This window comes from Anomaloglossus baeobatrachus, chromosome 5 (genome assembly GCF_048569485.1).
Source record: "Anomaloglossus baeobatrachus isolate aAnoBae1 chromosome 5, aAnoBae1.hap1, whole genome shotgun sequence".
NCBI classification, from domain to species: domain Eukaryota; kingdom Metazoa; phylum Chordata; class Amphibia; order Anura; family Aromobatidae; genus Anomaloglossus; species Anomaloglossus baeobatrachus.
The window spans coordinates 266,521,032-266,529,020 of record NC_134357.1 but is presented as its reverse complement, the minus strand read 5'-3'; positions in this window follow the sequence as shown (position 1 = coordinate 266,529,020).

The window sequence follows — 7,989 nt, the reverse complement described above, 5'->3', positions numbered from 1 at the left end:
GGGCTCCTGGTGGCATATATAAGTGAGAACATCAGAATGTATGGGCTCCTCTCCTGGTGGCATATATTAGTGAGAACATCAGAATGTATGGGCTCCTGGTGGCATATATAAGTGAGGTGAGGACATCAGAATGTATGGGCTCCTGATGGCATATATAAGTGAGGTGAGAACATCAGAATGTATGGGCTCCTGGTGGCATATATAAGTGAGGTGACCATCAGAATGTATGGGCTCCTCTCCTGGTGGCATATATTAGTGAGCACATCAGAATGTATGGGCTCCTGGTGGCATATATTAGTGAGCACATCAGAATGTATGGGCTCCTGGTGGCATATATAAGTGAGAACATCAGAATGTATGGGCTCCTGGTGGCATATATTAGTGAGAACAACAGAATGTGTGGGCTCCTGGTGGCATATATAAGTGAGGTGAGGACATCAGAATGTATGGGCTCCTGGTGGCATATATAAGTGAGGTGAGGACATCAGAATGTATGGGCTCCTGATGGCATATATAAGTGAGGTGAGAACATCAGAATGTATGGGCTCCTGGTGGCATATATAAGTGAGGTGACCATCAGAATGTATGGGCTCCTCTCCTGGTGGCATATATTAGTGAGCACATCAGAATGTATGGGCTCCTGGTGGCATATATTAGTGAGCACATCAGAATGTATGGGCTCCTGGTGGCATATATAAGTGAGAACATCAGAATGTATGGGCTCCTGGTGGCATATATTAGTGAGAACATCAGAATGTATGGGCTCCTGGTGGCATATATAAGTGAGATGAGGACATCAGAATGTATGGGCTCCTGATGGCATATATTAGTGAGAACAACAGAATGTATGGGCTCCTGGTGGCATATATAAGTGAGGTGAGGACATCAGAATGTATGGGCTCCTGGTGGCATATATTAGTGAGCACATCAGAATGTATGGGCTCCTGGTGGCATATATTAGTGAGAACATCAGAATGTATGGGCTCCTGGTGGCATATATAAGTGAGCACATCAGAATGTATGGGCTCCTGGTGGCATATATTAGTGAGAACATCAGAATGTATGGGCTCCTGGTGGCATATATTAGTGAGCACATCAGAATGTATGGGCTCCTGGTGGCATATATTAGTGAGAACATCAGAATGTATGGGCTCCTGGTGGCATATATAAGTGAGGTGAGGACATCAGAATGTATGCGCTCCTGGTGGCATATATTAGTGAGAACATCAGAATGTATGGGCTCCTGGTGGCATATATAAGTGAGGTGAGAACATCAGAATGTATGGGCTCCTGGTGGCATATATAAGTGAGATGAGGACATCAGAATGTATGGGCTCCTGGTGGCATATATTAGTGAGAACATCAGAATGTATGGGCTCCTGGTGGCATATATTAGTGAGCACATCAGAATGTATGGGCTCCTGGTGGCATATATTAGTGAGCACATCAGAATGTATGGGCTCCTGGTGGCATATATTAGTGAGCACATCAGAATGTATGGGCTCCTGGTGGCATATATAAGTGAGAACATCAGAATGTATGGGCTCCTGGTGGCATATATAAGTGAGATGAGGACATCAGAATGTATGGGCTCCTGCTGGCATATATAAGTGAGAACATCAGAATGTATGGGCTCCTGGTGGCATATATAAGTGAGAACATCAGAATGTATGGGATCCTGATGGCATATATTAGTGAGAACATCAGAATGTATGGGCTCCTGGTGGCATATATAAGTGAGGTGAGAACATCAGAATGTATGGGCTCCTGATGGCATATATAAGTGAGCACATCAGAATGTATGGGCTCCTGGTGGCATATATAAGTGAAAACATCAGAATGTATGGGCTCCTGGTGGCATATATAAGTGAGATGAGGACATCAGAATGTATGGGCTCCTGCTGGCATATATAAGTGAGAACATCAGAATGTATGGGCTCCTGGTGGCATATATAAGTGAGAACATCAGAATGTATGGGATCCTGATGGCATATATTAGTGAGAACATCAGAATGTATGGGCTCCTGGTGGCATATATAAGTGAGGTGAGGACATCAGAATGTATGGGCTCCTGGTGGCATATATAAGTGAGAACATCAGAATGTATGGGCTCCTGGTGGCATATATAAGTGAGAACATCAGAATGTATGGGCTCCTGATGGCATATATTAGTGAGAACATCAGAATGTATGGGCTCCTGGTGGCATATATAAGTGAGGTGAGGACATCAGAATGTATGGGCTCCTGGTGGCATATATAAGTGAGGTGAGAACATCAGAATGTATGGGCTCCTGGTGGCATATATTAGTGAGCACATCAGAATGTATGGGCTCCTCTCCTGGTGGCATATATTAGTGAGAACATCAGAATGTATGGGCTCCTGGTGGCATATATAAGTGAGGTGAGAACATCAGAATGTATGGGCTCCTGGTGGCATATATAAGTGAGAACATCAGAATGTATGGGCTCCTCTCCTGGTGGCATATATTAGTGAGAACATCAGAATGTATGGGCTCCTGGTGGCATATATAAGTGAGGTGAGGACATCAGAATGTATGGGCTCCTGATGGCATATATAAGTGAGGTGAGAACATCAGAATGTATGGGCTCCTGGTGGCATATATAAGTGAGGTGACCATCAGAATGTATGGGCTCCTCTCCTGGTGGCATATATTAGTGAGCACATCAGAATGTATGGGCTCCTGGTGGCATATATTAGTGAGCACATCAGAATGTATGGGCTCCTGGTGGCATATATAAGTGAGAACATCAGAATGTATGGGCTCCTGGTGGCATATATTAGTGAGAACAACAGAATGTGTGGGCTCCTGGTGGCATATATAAGTGAGGTGAGGACATCAGAATGTATGGGCTCCTGGTGGCATATATAAGTGAGGTGAGGACATCAGAATGTATGGGCTCCTGATGGCATATATAAGTGAGGTGAGAACATCAGAATGTATGGGCTCCTGGTGGCATATATAAGTGAGGTGACCATCAGAATGTATGGGCTCCTCTCCTGGTGGCATATATTAGTGAGCACATCAGAATGTATGGGCTCCTGGTGGCATATATTAGTGAGCACATCAGAATGTATGGGCTCCTGGTGGCATATATAAGTGAGAACATCAGAATGTATGGGCTCCTGGTGGCATATATTAGTGAGAACATCAGAATGTATGGGCTCCTGGTGGCATATATAAGTGAGATGAGGACATCAGAATGTATGGGCTCCTGATGGCATATATTAGTGAGAACAACAGAATGTATGGGCTCCTGGTGGCATATATAAGTGAGGTGAGGACATCAGAATGTATGGGCTCCTGGTGGCATATATTAGTGAGCACATCAGAATGTATGGGCTCCTGGTGGCATATATTAGTGAGAACATCAGAATGTATGGGCTCCTGGTGGCATATATAAGTGAGCACATCAGAATGTATGGGCTCCTGGTGGCATATATTAGTGAGAACATCAGAATGTATGGGCTCCTGGTGGCATATATTAGTGAGCACATCAGAATGTATGGGCTCCTGGTGGCATATATTAGTGAGAACATCAGAATGTATGGGCTCCTGGTGGCATATATAAGTGAGGTGAGGACATCAGAATGTATGCGCTCCTGGTGGCATATATTAGTGAGAACATCAGAATGTATGGGCTCCTGGTGGCATATATAAGTGAGGTGAGAACATCAGAATGTATGGGCTCCTGGTGGCATATATAAGTGAGATGAGGACATCAGAATGTATGGGCTCCTGGTGGCATATATTAGTGAGAACATCAGAATGTATGGGCTCCTGGTGGCATATATTAGTGAGCACATCAGAATGTATGGGCTCCTGGTGGCATATATTAGTGAGCACATCAGAATGTATGGGCTCCTGGTGGCATATATTAGTGAGCACATCAGAATGTATGGGCTCCTGGTGGCATATATAAGTGAGAACATCAGAATGTATGGGCTCCTGGTGGCATATATTAGTGAGAACATCAGAATGTATGGGCTCCTGGTGGCATATATAAGTGAGGTGAGGACATCAGAATGTATGGGCTCCTGGTGGCATATATTAGTGAGCACATCAGAATGTATGGGCTCCTCTCCTGGTGGCATATATTAGTGAGAACATCAGAATGTATGGGCTCCTGGTGGCATATATAAGTGAGGTGAGGACATCAGAATGTATGGGCTCCTGATGGCATATATAAGTGAGGTGAGAACATCAGAATGTATGGGCTCCTGGTGGCATATATAAGTGAGGTGACCATCAGAATGTATGGGCTCCTCTCCTGGTGGCATATATTAGTGAGCACATCAGAATGTATGGGCTCCTGGTGGCACATATTAGTGAGCACATCAGAATGTATGGGCTCCTGGTGGCATATATAAGTGAGAACATCAGAATGTATGGGCTCCTGGTGGCATATATTAGTGAGAACAACAGAATGTATGGGCTCCTGGTGGCATATATAAGTGAGGTGAGGACATCAGAATGTATGGGCTCCTGGTGGCATATATTAGTGAGCACATCAGAATGTATGGGCTCCTCTCCTGGTGGCATATATTAGTGAGAACATCAGAATGTATGGGCTCCTGGTGGCATATATAAGTGAGGTGAGGACATCAGAATGTATGGGCTCCTGATGGCATATATAAGTGAGGTGAGAACATCAGAATGTATGGGCTCCTGGTGGCATATATAAGTGAGAACATCAGAATGTATGGGCTCCTCTCCTGGTGGCATATGTTAGTGAGAACATCAGAATGTATGGGCTCCTGGTGGCATATATAAGTGAGGTGAGGACATCAGAATGTATGGGCTCCTGATGGCATATATAAGTGAGGTGAGAACATCAGAATGTATGGGCTCCTGGTGGCATATATAAGTGAGGTGACCATCAGAATGTATGGGCTCCTCTCCTGGTGGCATATATTAGTGAGCACATCAGAATGTATGGGCTCCTGGTGGCATATATAAGTGAGAACATCAGAATGTATGGGCTCCTGGTGGCATATATTAGTGAGAACATCAGAATGTATGGGCTCCTGGTGGCATATATAAGTGAGATGAGGACATCAGAATGTATGGGCTCCTGATGGCATATATTAGTGAGAACAACAGAATGTATGGGCTCCTGGTGGCATATATAAGTGAGGTGAGGACATCAGAATGTATGGGCTCCTGGTGGCATATATTAGTGAGAACATCAGAATGTATGGGCTCCTGGTGGCATATATAAGTGAGGTGAGGACATCAGAATGTATGCGCTCCTGGTGGCATATATTAGTGAGAACATCAGAATGTATGGGCTCCTGGTGGCATATATAAGTGAGGTGAGAACATCAGAATGTATGGGCTCCTGGTGGCATATATAAGTGAGATGAGGACATCAGAATGTATGGGCTCCTGGTGGCATATATTAGTGAGAACATCAGAATGTATGGGCTCCTGGTGGCATATATTAGTGAGCACATCAGAATGTATGGGCTCCTGGTGGCATATATTAGTGAGCACATCAGAATGTATGGGCTCCTCTCCTGGTGGCATATATTAGTGAGAACATCAGAATGTATGGGCTCCTGGTGGCATATATAAGTGAGGTGAGGACATCAGAATGTATGGGCTCCTGATGGCATATATAAGTGAGGTGAGAACATCAGAATGTATGGGCTCCTGGTGGCATATATAAGTGAGGTGACCATCAGAATGTATGGGCTCCTCTCCTGGTGGCATATATTAGTGAGCACATCAGAATGTATGGGCTCCTGGTGGCATATATTAGTGAGCACATCAGAATGTATGGGCTCCTGGTGGCATATATAAGTGAGAACATCAGAATGTATGGGCTCCTGGTGGCATATATTAGTGAGAACATCAGAATGTATGGGCTCCTGGTGGCATATATAAGTGAGATGAGGACATCAGAATGTATGGGCTCCTGATGGCATATATTAGTGAGAACAACAGAATGTATGGGCTCCTGGTGGCATATATAAGTGAGGTGAGGACATCAGAATGTATGGGCTCCTGGTGGCATATATTAGTGAGCACATCAGAATGTATGGGCTCCTGGTGGCATATATTAGTGAGAACATCAGAATGTATGGGCTCCTGGTGGCATATATAAGTGAGCACATCAGAATGTATGGGCTCCTGGTGGCATATATTAGTGAGAACATCAGAATGTATGGGCTCCTGGTGGCATATATTAGTGAGCACATCAGAATGTATGGGCTCCTGGTGGCATATATTAGTGAGAACATCAGAATGTATGGGCTCCTGGTGGCATATATAAGTGAGGTGAGGACATCAGAATGTATGCGCTCCTGGTGGCATATATTAGTGAGAACATCAGAATGTATGGGCTCCTGGTGGCATATATAAGTGAGGTGAGAACATCAGAATGTATGGGCTCCTGGTGGCATATATAAGTGAGATGAGGACATCAGAATGTATGGGCTCCTGGTGGCATATATTAGTGAGAACATCAGAATGTATGGGCTCCTGGTGGCATATATTAGTGAGCACATCAGAATGTATGGGCTCCTGGTGGCATATATTAGTGAGCACATCAGAATGTATGGGCTCCTGGTGGCATATATTAGTGAGCACATCAGAATGTATGGGCTCCTGGTGGCATATATAAGTGAGAACATCAGAATGTATGGGCTCCTGGTGGCATATATTAGTGAGAACATCAGAATGTATGGGCTCCTGGTGGCATATATAAGTGAGGTGAGGACATCAGAATGTATGGGCTCCTGGTGGCATATATTAGTGAGCACATCAGAATGTATGGGCTCCTCTCCTGGTGGCATATATTAGTGAGAACATCAGAATGTATGGGCTCCTGGTGGCATATATAAGTGAGGTGAGGACATCAGAATGTATGGGCTCCTGATGGCATATATAAGTGAGGTGAGAACATCAGAATGTATGGGCTCCTGGTGGCATATATAAGTGAGGTGACCATCAGAATGTATGGGCTCCTCTCCTGGTGGCATATATTAGTGAGCACATCAGAATGTATGGGCTCCTGGTGGCACATATTAGTGAGCACATCAGAATGTATGGTCTCCTGGTGGCATATATAAGTGAGAACATCAGAATGTATGGGCTCCTGGTGGCATATATTAGTGAGAACAACAGAATGTATGGGCTCCTGGTGGCATATATAAGTGAGGTGAGGACATCAGAATGTATGGGCTCCTGGTGGCATATATTAGTGAGCACATCAGAATGTATGGGCTCCTCTCCTGGTGGCATATATTAGTGAGAACATCAGAATGTATGGGCTCCTGGTGGCATATATAAGTGAGGTGAGGACATCAGAATGTATGGGCTCCTGATGGCATATATAAGTGAGGTGAGAACATCAGAATGTATGGGCTCCTGGTGGCATATATAAGTGAGAACATCAGAATGTATGGGCTCCTCTCCTGGTGGCATATGTTAGTGAGAACATCAGAATGTATGGGCTCCTGGTGGCATATATAAGTGAGGTGAGGACATCAGAATGTATGGGCTCCTGATGGCATATATAAGTGAGGTGAGAACATCAGAATGTATGGGCTCCTGGTGGCATATATAAGTGAGGTGACCATCAGAATGTATGGGCTCCTCTCCTGGTGGCATATATTAGTGAGCACATCAGAATGTATGGGCTCCTGGTGGCATATATAAGTGAGAACATCAGAATGTATGGGCTCCTGGTGGCATATATTAGTGAGAACATCAGAATGTATGGGCTCCTGGTGGCATATATAAGTGAGATGAGGACATCAGAATGTATGGGCTCCTGATGGCATATATTAGTGAGAACAACAGAATGTATGGGCTCCTGGTGGCATATATAAGTGAGGTGAGGACATCAGAATGTATGGGCTCCTGGTGGCATATATTAGTGAGAACATCAGAATGTATGGGCTCCTGGTGGCATATATAAGTGAGGTGAGGACATCAGAATGTATGCGCTCCTGGTGGCATA